Source organism: Carlito syrichta, unplaced genomic scaffold (assembly GCF_000164805.1).
Source record: "Carlito syrichta isolate Samal-C Ts95f unplaced genomic scaffold, Tarsius_syrichta-2.0.1 Scaffold305285, whole genome shotgun sequence".
Taxonomy (NCBI): domain Eukaryota; kingdom Metazoa; phylum Chordata; class Mammalia; order Primates; family Tarsiidae; genus Carlito; species Carlito syrichta.
This window is the reverse complement of record NW_007249381.1, coordinates 256,365-272,551: the sequence shown is the minus strand read 5'-3', so window position 1 is coordinate 272,551 and position 16,187 is coordinate 256,365.

Here is a 16,187-nt window from a genome sequence, read left to right as displayed (position 1 = left end):
ATGTCAGATATTAGTTTTCGTTTGTGCTACACTTGCAGTTGGATCAGTTAGATGAATTCTAGATATTTTATATAGTCTATATATTATGACTATTTTTTTTCAAGTTTTGTTTTTAAATACAAAAAATTATTTGCTTTTATTATCCATTTGTCTAGGGGAAAAATAACAAAATTGTTTAAAGACACATTTCTGTCATAAAAATTAAAATATATTGAAGTTATTCAGTAATTGATTTCCAGGCAATAATAAAAATAATTCTAAATAATTGGACTAAAAATGTTACCATAAAAGTGTTTAAGTGTGCTTGAGGTTCCTCTCTCTCTCTCCCTCTCTCTCTCTCTCTCTCTCCCCGTCTCTCTCTCTGTCTCTCTCTCACCCCTCTCCCTTAGTTTCTCTCTCATGTTTTGAAAAAACAACTTTATGCTTTTGCTGGACAATCAGCTGACAAAGGGAGTACTAAACAGGCAAAAATGAAACTATCCAAATATGTAAAAGTGTGAACTTTTTCCTGCTATAGTCTGAATTTTGCGTCCCTCCAAAATGTGTATGTTAAAATCTAATCCTTTTTGTTGTGGGATTAAGAGTCACCTTTGTTAGATGATTATAGGTCATGAGGGTTCCACTCTCATGAATGGGTTTAGTGTCCTTATAAAAGAGGCCTGAGGGGACTTGTTTGTCCCTTTCACCCTATGAGAATGCAGCAAGAGGGTGCCATCTGAGGAATGAAGCCCTCACCAGACACTGAGTTTTCTGATGCCTTGGTCTTGGACCTCACAGCCTCCAGAACTGAAAGTACTATTTTTTTCTTTTTAAAAATTTATATTTTTATTATAGATGTGTGTGGAGTGCAAGTCAGGATTAGGTACACAAGCAGGTTGTGTGCAGATGTGCAGATGAAGTTTGGACCTCCAACTGGCCCTCACTTCTTCTGGTTTAGAACAAGGCACCCAATGTGATGCTGCATGTCTCCTGTCCCTCCCCTGTCAGTGTCTATAACTGCCCATCTCTCCTTTGTGCTAATGTGATTAATGTTCATGTCCCACTTATGGGTGAGAACATTTAGTATTTAGTTCTTTGTTTCAGTGATAGAACACTAAGTATGATGGTCTCCAACTCCATTCAATATGCTGCAAAGCCCATGATTTTGTTTCTCTTTATGGTTCCATAATACTCTATCATGTATATGTACCACATTTTCTTTATCCAGTCGACTTTTGATGGGTAGTAGGGTTGGATTCATGTTTTTGTTATGGTGAATAGTGCAGCTATAAACATGCATGTGTAAGTGTCTGTTTAGAACAATTTATGCTGTTTGTAAATTGCCCAGTTTAAGGTATTTTGTTATAGATGTTTGGACAAAGACAGTTACTTAATAAAGCAATATGTATTTCAGATAGACTATTACTATGTAAAAAAGAAGTATTTGCAAATTTTCTTAAATGTAAGACATCTTCATTCTGGAAGATGTAAATAATAATTTGAATACTAGTGGTAAATATATTTTTGTTAACAGATCAGTTGGATTAGACAACTTCTTTGACATCAGAATTTTAGCCTGGCTTTCCTCTGTCCATTAGTCCACATGATCTCTCCAAATAAATAATAATTACATAGAGCTCTACAGATATAAATTCTAAGATCAAATAATATTTGTTTATTGTTTTTGAATACTTACTTGCATTTACTAGACATTTTGGGTTTGAATGAATATATAAACATAAATATAAGTATAATATTTATATATAACTTCTGAGATACCTCGTTGCTAAATATCAATATAGTCACCTGTGAAGTACATCCCTTGGGAAGCTATGCACAAATACCAGCCTCTAGTCCACCCGTCAAAGCAATTTTGTAACTCTTTTTCTCAAATGGTCTTCAGAGCTGTCATTGTATTACCCTTGATGTCCTGAATGTCATCAACTTGTCTCCCTTTCAATATTTCCTTGATCTCTGGGTTAAGAAAAAAGCAATTGGGGGCCAGATCAAGTGAGTAGGGAGGGTTTTCCAATATAGTTATTTGTTTACTGGCTAATAAGTCCCTCACAGGCAGTGCTGTGTGAGCTGGTGCATTACCCTGATGCAAGAGCTCCTTCTGGACCATTTTTTTAAAACTTTATTTTATTATATGTGGGATACAAGTCAGGATTATGTACATAAGAAACATATGTGCAGGTGAAGTTTGGGCCGCTTTCTTACCCAAGATTTTCAGTTAAGATTTTCCTGTTTCTCTATCAATGTTTATTTGGTCTGCTATCCTTCTCACAGTCAGCTGATGATTTTGACACACAATGTGATGAGTTTTTGCTATGTTTTTGTCAGTTTTGTTTGTTACAGGCTTTCCTGACCTCCCTTCATCAGTGATGGTTTAACTCGCTTCAGAAAAACGTTTAGTCCAATTGTACACTGCTGTTTTCTTCATGGAATTATCCCCATAAACTTGGACTATCGTGTCCCTGATTTCATTACCATTCTGGCCAAGTTTAACAAGAAATCTAATGTTGGTTCCTTGCTCTAATTAAATATTCAACACTCTCACAACAGCACAAAAGACATGCAAAAATAACAATGAACACCACTCAGCAAGACACTACCACACACTGACATGAACACAGCTGTGAGACTCTGATATACAAAGGTTATGAAACCTTACTGAGTTGTTCATACAATGTTGCCAACATAAGCACACAGTGGAAAGTTCACAAACTTAATTGTCAGATATTGTATATCCCTTCTACTACAAAATTAATAAGCATTACAGAATGTTTGGAGCATGTAGGCCTGGAATATTGAACCACATGCTCACCTGAGCATTTGAGTCACAGATTCTGCCATTTTAAAGTGATCTATCAGTATCTGAGATATGTAGACTACACACTATACACAGTTGCCTTGATGGCAAGCTGTGTGACAAGGTTGTTGACCAAACACCTTAGTTAGAATCCCTTTACCATTATTGTGGAGGGAATGTAATCTCTGTTGAATAAGTGAGAAAACTGAAACACATAAACCCCAAATGGCCAAAACTGGAGATGTTGGAATTTTGGAGAAAATAATAAAATTATACCAGTTTCCAAAATATATTTAAGTGGAAGGTAGCATAGTTACCTAGGCAGTTGCCAGAAAAAAAGAATGACCAGAAAGAAAAGAATTCTAGCCAAACAGAGGAACATTGGGCAGATTCTAGACTTTGCTGATATTTTATTCTTGCAAAATTACACTTTTTAAACCTTTTAGTGTATGTAAATTGCCTAAATACGTTATCTTGATAAAGAAATGAGAGCTCTTCTACCTCACAGCTTTCAGCTTCTATTACCTTCTACATCATCTAAAAACTCTGGTCATCATTGGCCTCAGACACATCACTGACCTATATTCTATTCAGAGAAATAATCTTTATCGTAAAAAGTTATAGAAATTAGGCAAACAAACTTTATTCATTGTTGTTGAGAGCCGCAACACCAGAGGGAAGGGCAAGGAGGAGATGTAAAAAATTAATGTTTATTAATTTCTCTTCATATGAACTTTTTCCTCAGTTTTCAATGTATCAAATTTTTTCTTGTCCATTTTTATACATACCAATTTCTGTTTGGGGTGTCTAAAGTATACATCTTCTCTCCTAACTCAGAACCAGCTGTTTCAGTAGTTGGCCTTAGAATTTTACTTGTCCCTTTCCTGTGTTATATGTTCCTCAATATTAATTTCTTAAAAGTAATATCACTAACATCAACCTTTGAATATTTAAATGAGATCTTACCTGTTACAACAATATAACATATAAGTTTATGGATATAATTATTAAGAAAAAATATATTTTGCTGTTCTACTGCCTTTTTTTTTTTTTTTTGTATCCCATGGAAGACTAACTATCTACTCTCCAGTGAAGTAAGGTCCTTTGGAAAGTGTGGGTTATTTTTTATAATTTCTGCTAAACTAGAAAACTGCAATCAAGCAATCAGCCATTTATTTATAGATCAATACAATTGTGTAGTGCAATAATTCTAAAGTTGCTAGCAAATGAGGAAGTGGTGATGAGACTACTATTGATTGATTCATGTCACAGGCTGTCATGAAAGAAAAGAGTGCTAAAATTATATGTATGGTGTAAAAATAGAAGAATCTGAAAGGAAAAAGAAATCCATAATTTCTATCATTTTTTTTTCTGAGTTATTTCCCAGTAATAATTTGAAAAACCAGCCAATGTCTTGGCTACAAGGTCAAACTTACTGAGGGTAAGACAAGATGGGGGTGAGTGTACTAAGCATTTTAAAAAACATTGTTTACTATAAATGGGGGAATTACACATGAGCATATAACAAAGAAATAAATAGAAAATATAGAACAAATTATAGGAATTTTAAAAAATCCATTAACTAATGATTAAAAATGATGTACAAAAGGAAAGTTTTATACTTGTTTCCATCAAGCCATGAGAATTATAAAAAAAATGATTTATTTAAGCTGAGAACATACTGACACTAATTTAGTAGCTAGTCAGTGAGTTTCCGATTTGAAAACATTTTGATAAAAGTAGCCCTCAAGGAGGTATTACAAGCAGGGTTTGATAGATTTCTCCTCCATCTTAGTTGTTTTCATAGCTTCAGAAAGCCTTCATATTGTTAGTGGTAATACTGAGCACTCCCTTTTTCCCAGAACTTCTAGAGAAGTCATAAAGTGGTGTGATTAGTTTCCCCGAATCACCTCATTACTGATCCCTTCTGTACTGGTTGGACCTGCATAAAGATAGAATACCATGAACTTATAGAAAGATCATGCCACCTGTGATTAAAATCAGAAAAAAAAATGATGCTGATTAATGTTTTGGGCTCATTAAGTTCTGCTTTTCCATGAGGAAATGCGTAATCTGTTTGTTTGTTTGTTTGTTTTCTCCTATATAATGATTCACTTATACCAACATAACTTCTGTCTCTCAACCGAAGGTCAAATTTCCCCATGGCTCACTCAAGGTGGAGGATATTAAAGTCCTTGGAAGACAAACTTTCTGGATTTGATCTCTGCAGCAGTAATTTGCAGAGTAAAAATATCATATTTCTAGCATACAAATGGTGATTTTACTGATTATTTAAATCTAACCTCCGGCTGGCATACCCTGGTATACTCTGGAGATTCTCCTCTACCTTATTATTTGCAAACTATGCTCTCTCATGCCAGATACCATTTAAAATGTCTCCATCAATTTGGATTCAAATAAAGGATATCACTTTCTTTCCCTGATAAATATATTTTTATTACATTAGTATTTAAATATGGATTCGGTCTCTTAACAAGATGAGATGTGTAATAAAATGGAGGGAAAAATAGCAAAGCTCTGGGAAGGATTTTTAGTTCCCTGAAGGAAACAATCTCAAGTTCATAGCTGGAAGCAAGGAAAGAAGTGCAAATGGACTAGTAATACTCCTAACTATGAAATGTCTATGCTGAAATTTTAAGAACATTGTATAATAGCATAGATAAATATTTTTATAGCCATACACTACAAAACTATTTTAAAGCTATCAATATGCTGACAGTAATCTGACAGTCATTTTTACCCATTTTTAAATATCAAATATTTTTGTTTGATTCTCACTTGACAAATTCAGAAAGGTTCTATTTACTATAAATCATTTTAACAATTTCCTATACATTTGTTTTAATTTATAATTGCATTGACTGCATGCTAGGAGTAATGTTTTTTCTTCCTGTTGATTTAAAAGATGTAACTATAGATACAGGGGTCACAAATAAATACTCTAGGCAACATGGTGTTATACAGAGAACACAGGATTTTTAAAAATAATGTTATTCTCAATGAATGTATGTGCACATGTGCATTCATTGTGTCAAATTAACGTAATCCATGCATTAGCACATATAAGCATATAAAGTAGTATTTAAGTTCCTACACATCTGCTTAATTCTATTTTCCCCAATATAACCTCTGTTAATAACTTCCCAGGGCTAACATTAGAGGATATAATAGTATATCCTTTTATGTTCCTCGTCGTAGTGGATACTTATTGTTCTTTAGCCCGGTAACCACCTGCTCGATTCACCTAGTTTCTCCCTCATTTTGCCCCAATTTTGACAACTGCTTTCTTTCAAGTTTTAGCCATATGAGTTCTGGACAATTTTTTGGTCTTACAGGATCCTGATACTGGACATGACTGATTAGATCATAATTTCCTTCTACTCTTGCTACATAGGAAATAAAAGTTTCAAAACATAAACTCTGGTACTTGGAAATCCTATCACTTCATGATGAGAAATCGCTATTGGCCAAAAGAATGACATCTGTGTGCAAAGGTCACAACAGATCCAAGTTCCCATGCTTAGTTAATACTGAGTCCCAGCAGCAATATCACCCTTTTGGCAGTTTGGTTTCCAACCCCTCTACCAATTATATAATGCAACATTATTTTGTGTGGACCAAATTGGTCTGAATTGAATTTTAATCACTTCTAAACTAATAGATTTTTTTAGGTGCCAGATGCTGAATAAAATGTGCGTTGACCCTGTGGGGACTCGTATTCTTTCTGCAGAGAGCAGGTTTTTTTTTGGGGGGGGCTTTGGGACTTATAAGAACAACAACAAAATTAGTTAGAACAATTGAGCTCCTACAGGCAATTACTCAAATACTGTTTAATTCCAGTTAAGGCAAACAGAAAAAGCCATAAAAATATTCAAGCACAGAAACAAAACATTTCAGTTATAATCTAATATGTTTTATGAGAAAATTTATTTATTTAGAAAATGTGAATTGAACACTATTAAATGTTGTACTGAGCTAGGCACTAGGAGACAGTGATTAAACAGAATGTTCCCTAATTTTGTGGTTACATATTTGTGGTGGTGTTGGTACTACTTCAAGGTTTCCAAAAAGTATAACAATAAATGCAATAATTTCAGAGACAAATAGGTTCTGTGCAAGAAATAGAATAAGTTGTGATATTATAGAGGGAGATGTATAGGTAAACAACATGGGAGACAGTGATAACTTGTGTACAATATTTTGGCAAGGGCTGGTGGCTGCTGACCCAATATTTATGCTAATTTCTTTGTTAATTAAAGGTTTCTTACTTAATTTGACAGGCTTAATCATCATATTTACCAATTTTCTTTGTCATGAGACAAAGTCCAGATCATTGAGAATTACCTGGATGTGTTGGGTGGGCTTTTGGGAAACTGCTTAAAGGCATCATTCAGTACTCTCTCTCCATGTGCACTCACTGAGAAGAGGTCAGAGGAGTACACAAGAGAGTGGTTGACAAAAAGCCAGAAAGCGAGTCCTTATCAGAACTCCACCATGCTTGCACACTAATCTCCGACTTCTACCCACCAGAACTGTAAGAAAATATATGTCTGTTGTTTAAGCCACCCAGTTTATGATCTTCTGCTGTAACAGCCCAAGCTGAGAAAAACACAGCACTTCTCTTTTAAGATCTTATTTGGTTGATCACTTCATTCCTTTCTCTTTAACCCACCAGCAGGATATGTTGCTAGCAAGTCGTGGTCTGTGGACCAGCATAAGCCCCATTTGTGAGCTTGTACAAATATGAACCAAACCTGTCTTTGTATCTGCCATTTAACAGATGTTGCCCACAGAAATTTGAGAAGGCTTCCTCTTTAGGATTTCAGTAACCAACTGCAGGCCTTGACCGCCAAACACCTATCTGAACACCAGATCACTCTCCTGAACTCTAGACCAGTTTATCTAACAATGCTTCTGAATTGTCGACTAGAGGTCCTACAGGGATATCACATTTACAAGTCCAGACTCTGATTTTTTTTCCCCAAATATGCTCCTCCTCCTTTGGGCCACCAACAAAAGATGGGCTTCTTAGAATCCTTTACTTTCGAACTCTCATGTAAACACCAAGTTTTGGCTTAAATGGTCTCTTTGAAGTTAGTCAGAGCTAATAGTCAGTGACATCATGCTCTCCTAGACTTCTTTTTATATTTCCGATCACAATGCTGTGCACTGGTCCGGTTGGCATATCATTCTTCTCTAAGTTCTCAGTGCTACCATCCTCTTATTCAATATTTTAAATATTACCCATCCAGCCATTTTGAGTTAGTAACAACTTGTAACTTTTTCTTCTCCATGGTAAGTTTCAAAGTACATAAACATCTTATAAGTATTTTATATTAAGTATGAATCATGATATTTATTTTTAAAAATAAATCACAGATATACATGGTTAAAATATATTTAAAAATCTGTCAAGGTAAACTTTTGATGAAATAAAATATATTAAAATAAAATAAAGAATAAACTCAGCTAGGCGGTGGGCCCTCTTTACTATGAGGTGACATTTAAAATAGAATACTCTCGTGTCCACCCAGATAACCAAGTAGCAAGACAGGACTAGTCATCTTCTCAACTCTGTATTGCCTACTTATATTATGTGAAAAGCTAATTTTTATTTATCAATATATGTATTTATCTGATTTTTGTTTTGTTTGGTTTATTTGCTATTTGTTTGGTCTGATTTGGTTTGATTTTGTTACAATTAATCCTAACAAGTGTTCTCTGTGAGGAGAAGTTATTTGAGTTAAAACCTGTCATCAGGAAGGAGTCACCTTTATAAAGAATTACGGAATTTATATTTCATGTAGGAACTGTTTGCTATATGGAATAGGGAACACTGAGAGATGGATTTAGAGAGGGAAGCAAAGACCAGGTAGGCCATGATTAGAAATTTAAACGTTATTCTTAGCCACCTTAATGGTTTATAAAAAACAGAAATTTATTTCTCATAACTCTGGAGGATGAGAAGTCCAGATTCAATACCTAGTGACGGTCTGTTTTCTCCTAAATGTCCCTTCTTACTGTGTCCTTACATGGTGGAAGAGCTAATGAAATCACTTGGGTCTGTTTTATAAGGACACTAATCCCATTTATGAAAACTCCACTATCTTGAGATAATTACCACCTAAAGACCATGCCTCTTTATACTATCACATTGTAGGTTAGGTTTGAGTATGAATATGCAACTGAGGAGAACACAAACACTCAGACCATACTGCCATGACCCCATTTATGGGGACATTGGTGAACTTACATACATGCTTAATCAGTCACTCAGGTGAGGAGATATAATTGTTTGTAGGTAAATGGTAAGAATGAAAGCGGAAAAAATACATTAGGATAATATTACAACACTAAATAGAGAAAGCAAGGAGAAAGAATGAAGTGAAAAAGATTGGTGACACATTTTGATTTAGAATTTATAGATAGCTGATAGATTGGCCATGCATGAGGTTATTAAAAGAGGTAATGTGTTTATTGTCATAGAAAATTTTTCATATCCATGTCTAAATTTGCTGAAAGTTCTCAAGTTCCTCTTGTAATAGAGGCCTTATTTCTCAACTATGTAGACTTTAAGCATTATGTTTGTCAATTTTTTCATTTCTGTGATTGTAACTTTACCAAACTACACAGAATTCTTCACCTGGCACAGTTGCTTAACAAACCTTGGTTAAATTTAAAATGAAGTTAATGAAAGAACAGATGAAGTTTAAGGTGATTTGGATTTTATAAATGTACCTTGAGTGTTTTTATAGAAGAAGCGTTTGATGAACTTAAAATCAGCACTTACTTTTAGGTGTGTTATAGAACCACCTATAAAGTTAGAAAAAGCAAATCATCAACAGCCAAGTGCTGTAGTACAACAAGAATATGAATGTGTTCTACTAGTATCCTCAGTAAATGCCTGTGAATCCTATCTCTGCTTGATTTAGGAAAGGTGATATAGTCCTTACCATTAGATAGAAGATACTGCCATGAAAAAAACAAAAAACAACAACAAAATAGAGCTTGAGTTACCAGCCTGTAGAAGAAAAAATACAGAGTCAAACAAGAAACTAGACTAGAGAAGCCAAGGTAGAAAAGAAAAGTCATAGGGACAAACACTTACCAATCACTTAATGGCATGAAACCAGGTAGAAGGGAAAAAGTGGGATCCAAATAATATCTTCCAATTTTCACTGTAAGTAAATATTAGGTTTGAAGGAAAATGCATATAATTGGCTTTCCCCAAATTGGCAAATACCTGGAAGTAGGAAGACAAAATAAAAAGATCATGTGATTCAAATAATTAAAAACTTAATCAAAGCTTATGATTTTATGTTTTTAATCAGTTGACAGTTTCATGTACACTATGACAGCTGACATGACATTAGGTAATTAAAACTCCATCTTGATATTATTAATAAGCAATGTGGACTTATGATGTAAAATGTGCACTAATTGTACACAAGGCTGTACCTCCCTTCCACATGTTTATTCTACATCCCATAGCTCCCTGAATTCTTTTTCTTTCTTTCTTTTTTTTTTGAGAAAGCAGGATTTATTGAGAGGACAGAGAAGCTTTCACAGTGGGAGGGGAACCAAGGACCCTCTGAATTCTTTGTGGGTTTGGAAAAACAAAACTACTCAGGGAGATTATTTCTATCAAGAAGATTCAGAGCAGAGAGAACTATCACTAGAAAAGCTGCCATTTTTCAAGAGGGCAAGCTTACTCTTCTACAAAGAGACATAGGTAAAATTATTAGAGTATGAAAACAAAAAGCTTATAGAAGTGCCACTCTTTACTCTAGTGAACATGGAACTGAGGCCAAGGTCTGCCAATTGCTAGCAGTGCATCACCGGGGACTTTTATTATATAACCACAATTTTGTTATTTGCAAAATAAGTATAGTAATAAAATTTAATTTGCATGATATTGTAAAGAGTTATTAATTACAGAGTATGGACACAGGAAACAACTTTTATTATTAGTATATCATCTCATTAAATACTCTTTCTTGAGTTGACATTAGGGCGAATGCATATAAAATGATAAGATAAAATATCAAATGACCTAAGCCCTGAAAGAATTATATATATTTTGTATTGCAGGAGCTAGTGGAGATCAGATAAGATTAATCTACAACTTTTTCCAACATAAAGTGAGAACATTTTTAGAAGACTATTGCAATCTCATTAATAGTACAAACGAAATGGCAGGAAAAAAATAGATGTAATGCAAAGCGTGGCTTAAAATGTATAAAATATGCTGTGTAGACAGGACAATAAAAAAACCCAAAAAATGAATTTTTATAGGAGTATCACCCACATTCTGTGGAATTTTTGTTTTTTGAAGAGTGGTAAGCAAATAATCAAGGATAAATTCCATTTTTTAAAATTCAAAGTTTAAAAGAAGCCAAATTTAGTTATACTATAAAAGTTTTCTCAGTTGGTCAATCTAAATCACATGTGGTTTCTTAATTCTGTATAAGAGTGTGTGCACGACTGTGTATGTGTATAAATTGAACATAGATATACAATTTAATGCAAAACAGAAAATATGAAATGCAATTTTGTAAGTAAAATATAGAAATAAAGAAAAGTATAATAATGCCATTATATATTATCAACTTTTCATTTTTACAGCACTAGTAATACTCTAGCAAAGTGACTAAATTATATTTTAAGGAAGATAATTAGAATAAGAAAAGTATTACATGCAATAATTAATTTTCTTCGTATAGACAAAACGTTTTGGCCACAGAAAGTATCATCAACCACAAATAATGAAATATTCTTATAATTTTTACTGCTGAATGATTTTATTAATTTAGCACTTTATAGATTCCATTATTGGAATCAAGCATAAAAAATAGTCTCTGAGATATTTATTGTATTTTAGGGAAATGAAAGTTCCTTTTTAAATCTCTTCAAGTGAGTTGTAAAATTCTGTTACAATTTAGTCTTTCTGTATCCCCATATCTTGCTGGCCTGTCATAAAACTGAGGGTAAATGAATCCCAAATGATTGGAGACCTGCAGGCCCATCCTATAGAAAGATTGTGAGACGTATCTATTAATCATATGAATACAATTCTGCTTCAGGTATCATGTGGCAGGTGTGTGTCAGTAGAGTGAAAGCGTTCAGCTGACATGATGAATTTTTAAATTAATATGTATTTTTGAGTACTTTTCTTTAGGATTAAATGCAGCGTTGAAATTTACTGAATGCAAACTTGAATTATTTTTTTTGAGTTGGAGTCTCACTCTGTCGCCCAGACTGGAGTGCAGTGGCCGCTCCTGGCCACCACAGCCTCAACCTGCTGAGCTCCGGCGATCCTTCTACCTCGGCCTTCCGAGTAGCCGGAATTACAGGCATGTGCTACCACGCCTGGCTGATTTTTTGATTTATTGTAGAGATGAGGTCTCACTGCCCAGGTGGGTCTCGAACCCGCGGGCTCAGGCAATCCACTCACCTCAGCCTCCCAAAGGCGCGGGATTACAGGCTGAGCCACCAAGCCCGGCTTAAACTTGAATTCTTATCAACTAGTCACATTTCTTACATTTAAATTGAATTAATTTTTACTTTTTCTTCAAATATGATAAAGGGAACAATGACCATTTCTGGGACACTCTGTTTTTTAAATTATGTGAGTTTCCAAAATCAGCAATTATTTAAAAAATAAATCTGAAAATCAATATAAATCAGAGGAAGTTGGGTTTTTTCCACATGATAACAATAATATTCTAGTGTATTAAGGCTGCTGTAACAAAATACCTTCGACTGGGTAGTTTACAAACAATAGAAATGTATTGCTCAGAGTTCTGGGGTCTGGGAATCCAAGATCAAGGTGCAAACAGATCCAGTGTCTGATGAGGACCTGCCCTAGGGTTCATGGATGGTGCATTCTCTCTGCACCCTCACATAGTAGAAAAGTTAAACACGCTCTCACAACAATTTTTTTATGGGGTCAACAATTAAGTTCACAAACTCATCCTAGAAAAAGTGTTACACACCTCATTGCTGAATATCACCACGGTCACCTTCGAACTACTCCCTTTGAGGAGCTACGCACCCTCACCAGTGCCTAGTCCACCTGTAAAAGCAATTTTGGAACTCTTTTCTGGAATGGCCATCAGAACTGTCACTGTATTATTCTTGATGTCTTCAATATTTCCTTTATCATCAATGAAAGAAAAAGGTCACTGGGGGCTAGTTCAGGTGAGTAGGGAGGGTGTTCCAAAACAGTTATTTGTACATTGCAGCCACGTGGCAAGTTCGTGAACTTCATTGTCAGAACTCAGCAAATAAGGACAGCTCTGATGGTCATTCCAGGAAAAGGGTTCCTAAACTGCTTTATGAGAATCACTTTATAGAGAAAGAAAGTGAGACTTATCTTTTAAGGAGTACTCCAGTGATAGATCCTGAAACTGCATCTTCTTTTCAGCTCTAGCAGGAGGCAACATTTTAAAATATAAAGAGGTTGGGCTCTAAACTCACAGAGTTCTACACTTAGATCTCAAACTCACCATGTGTGCTCTACAGTATATATCATCACCTCTTCTAATCTCCATTTTCTTTTCTGTAACATAGAGTTTATGATAACAGTATTTCAAATTTAGGGTGACCATAACATGATATAAAGTAACACTGCTCTTTGTTAATACTTACTTGTGTATAGCATTTGTTTTAACTCCTACATCCTCTTCACACTACATTGACCTTCTCCGATGGTTTTGTTAATATTATGCCAAAGCAAGAATTTACTAAAAGCATATCTGTGACATGAGAAGGAACATCCAATACTAAATTGCCTGATTTGGCTTCTTAGGTTATGAAGTAGTGAACAAAGCAAAAGAAGAACCAGACAACCTAGAATGTAGCCTAGTTACACCAGTCTTTCCGGCAACACTAGGTAGTGATTAACGTTATTTGTCAATTTGGTTAAGCCATGGTACCCAGACTATGTTCAATTGGCAGTCTAGATATTTCTGTGGAGGTATTTTAAAGATACTATTAATATTTTAATTAGTAGACTTTGAGGAAAGTGGATTACCCTCCATAATGGGAGTAGACTTTATCCAATCAGTTGAGGGCCTTAAGAGAAAACACTGAGTTCCAGCTGATGAAAAGGAATTCTGCTTCTAGATTGCCTTCATACGGAGACTGAGAGTCTTCCCTGGGTCTCCAGCTTGAGGGTCTGCCCCGCAGATTCCAAACTTTCCAGCACCCATAAAAGCATGAGCTCATTACTTAAAATCCTTATCTCTATATACATATGTATAGATCATATATATGAGAGAGAAAGAGAAAGATGTGTGTGCGTGTGTGTAACGAGAGAGAGATTGTTTTATTTCTGTAAAGAACCCTGACTAATTTTTCTCCCATTCTTTCCAGAGTTTTAAATTAAATGAAATAGTAAGTTTGAAAATGTGTGCCTAAAGCCTTATAAATAGAGCAGTTCCCTCCTAGACTTTCTTTCTAAAAAATAATTTTACATTATTTCCTTTCACTGCAATTCTCCCAAATTTCCTTCACCCTTTTAAATTTCAGCTGATGAGGTATTTCCAACTCCACAGGGAAAAGCACAAACGAACAAACAAACAAACAGAAGCGATCAGAAAAGCAATTCCACAAGTTCCCCGCATCATATGGAACAAAGCACCTACATCTGTGCCTGCAACTGTCTTCCCTTCTGTACCCAAATATGTCCTCCCCGAGGCCTGTATTTCCAGCCAATCCTCTGCTTTTGACAACGCGTAACTCTAAACTACAGTAATCCTCCCATCCAAATTCTACATCGGGAGTACTTCCAGTTCTATGGATTATTTTTCTAAACATACACATTGGCTGACATATTTTTTTCTGTGAGATATAATAAAAACACTCCCTTCACACCACACTCTAGCCACTGCCCCATTGCTCGCTTTCCCATTACGGCAAAATTACTTTCAAAAGTTGTTAAACCCAGCTGTCTCCACTTACTCTCCTTCCATTTCTCACTCCAATATGGATTCTTCCCCTCCAATCCCTGGTCTGTTCCCCACATAGCAGCCAGAAAGAGCTTTTCAAAAGGTGGCTCAGCTGTTTTCTTCCTCTTTCTCCGATTCCCTCTCCTCTAGCCACTCTCAACACCTAACTGCTCGCCAAATACACTAACCTTGCTCTAATCATAGGATATTTATACTTGCTCTTTCCTCTAAGATGAATCCTCTTCAGTCAGATAACTTCGGATCCAACTCCATCCTTCCTTCTGATCTCTGCTTGAAGTTTACCTTGGAAGAAAGCCTCTCCTTGTCATTTAACCATAATATAGCAATCTTCAGCCACTCCTCACATTCCCTGTGTCTTTTGACCTATCGTACTGTCTTCGTAGCACTCAATGGACTAACTTATAGTGCTCCCTGAGGACAATCACTTTGCCTCTTTTATTACTACTCGAATCTCAGCACCTAGAACAAGTAGTAGCATCAAGTAAATGTTTCTTGGGCTTTTTAAAAAAATGAATGCTTTATTCCCATAGCTAGCACCGTGGTATCTATCACTCCATAAGCTCTAGTCTTGATAGGCTTGTGAAAAGTACACAGTACAAACTCTGCTCTCTTCTGCTTCAGGAACTTTTCTATATGTTGCATCCTCTACCCCACCAAGTGACCTCTTCCTCCCCTGTGCACTCTCTCTGTGGTGAAACTCTGCAAGTGAGTCAATGAGAGTTCTTTTTCAAGTCCTGCCTAAAAAAATAACTCAATCACCACTTTTTTGGTCTTTGTACCCTTTGCAAAGATTTTATTCACTTGTATGAACACTATTTTATTGTTTGATATGGCGTTTTGTGATGACAAAGACCAGGTCTTACTATGTCAATGAGTTTTTCTTTTAATATTTGTTCTTTTTTTTTAATTTCTGAATTTTAGCTCTTCACATTTTTTTTGGTTTGGATTGCATTTATTCTTTTACTAGTTTCTTATGGTGAAATCTTTATTTCTAATGCAGCAATTTACTGATATTTTTTATCTAAGTACCTTTTTAACTTGCATTGCACACATTTTTAGATATTCTCTTTTCATGTCCTTTTAGTTCAGAACATTTTCTGATATTCCTTGAAATTTACTCTTTTCCCATAATTTATTTAGTGTTTATAAAAATTGTATAAATTTTTACATTGTTTTATTTTCAAATATTTGGGGTTTTCCAGTTATTGTTGTATTAATCGATTTCTAGTTTATTTCTGCTATTATCAGACAGTGTACTTTGTGTGTTTTCAATTTCTTTATTTTTATTTTTATTTTTTGAGTTGGAGTCTCACTCTGTCACCCAGACTGGAGTGCGGTGGCTGGGAGCGGCCTCAACCTGCTGGGCTCCGGCGATCCTTCCGCCTCAGCCTTCCAAGTAGCCG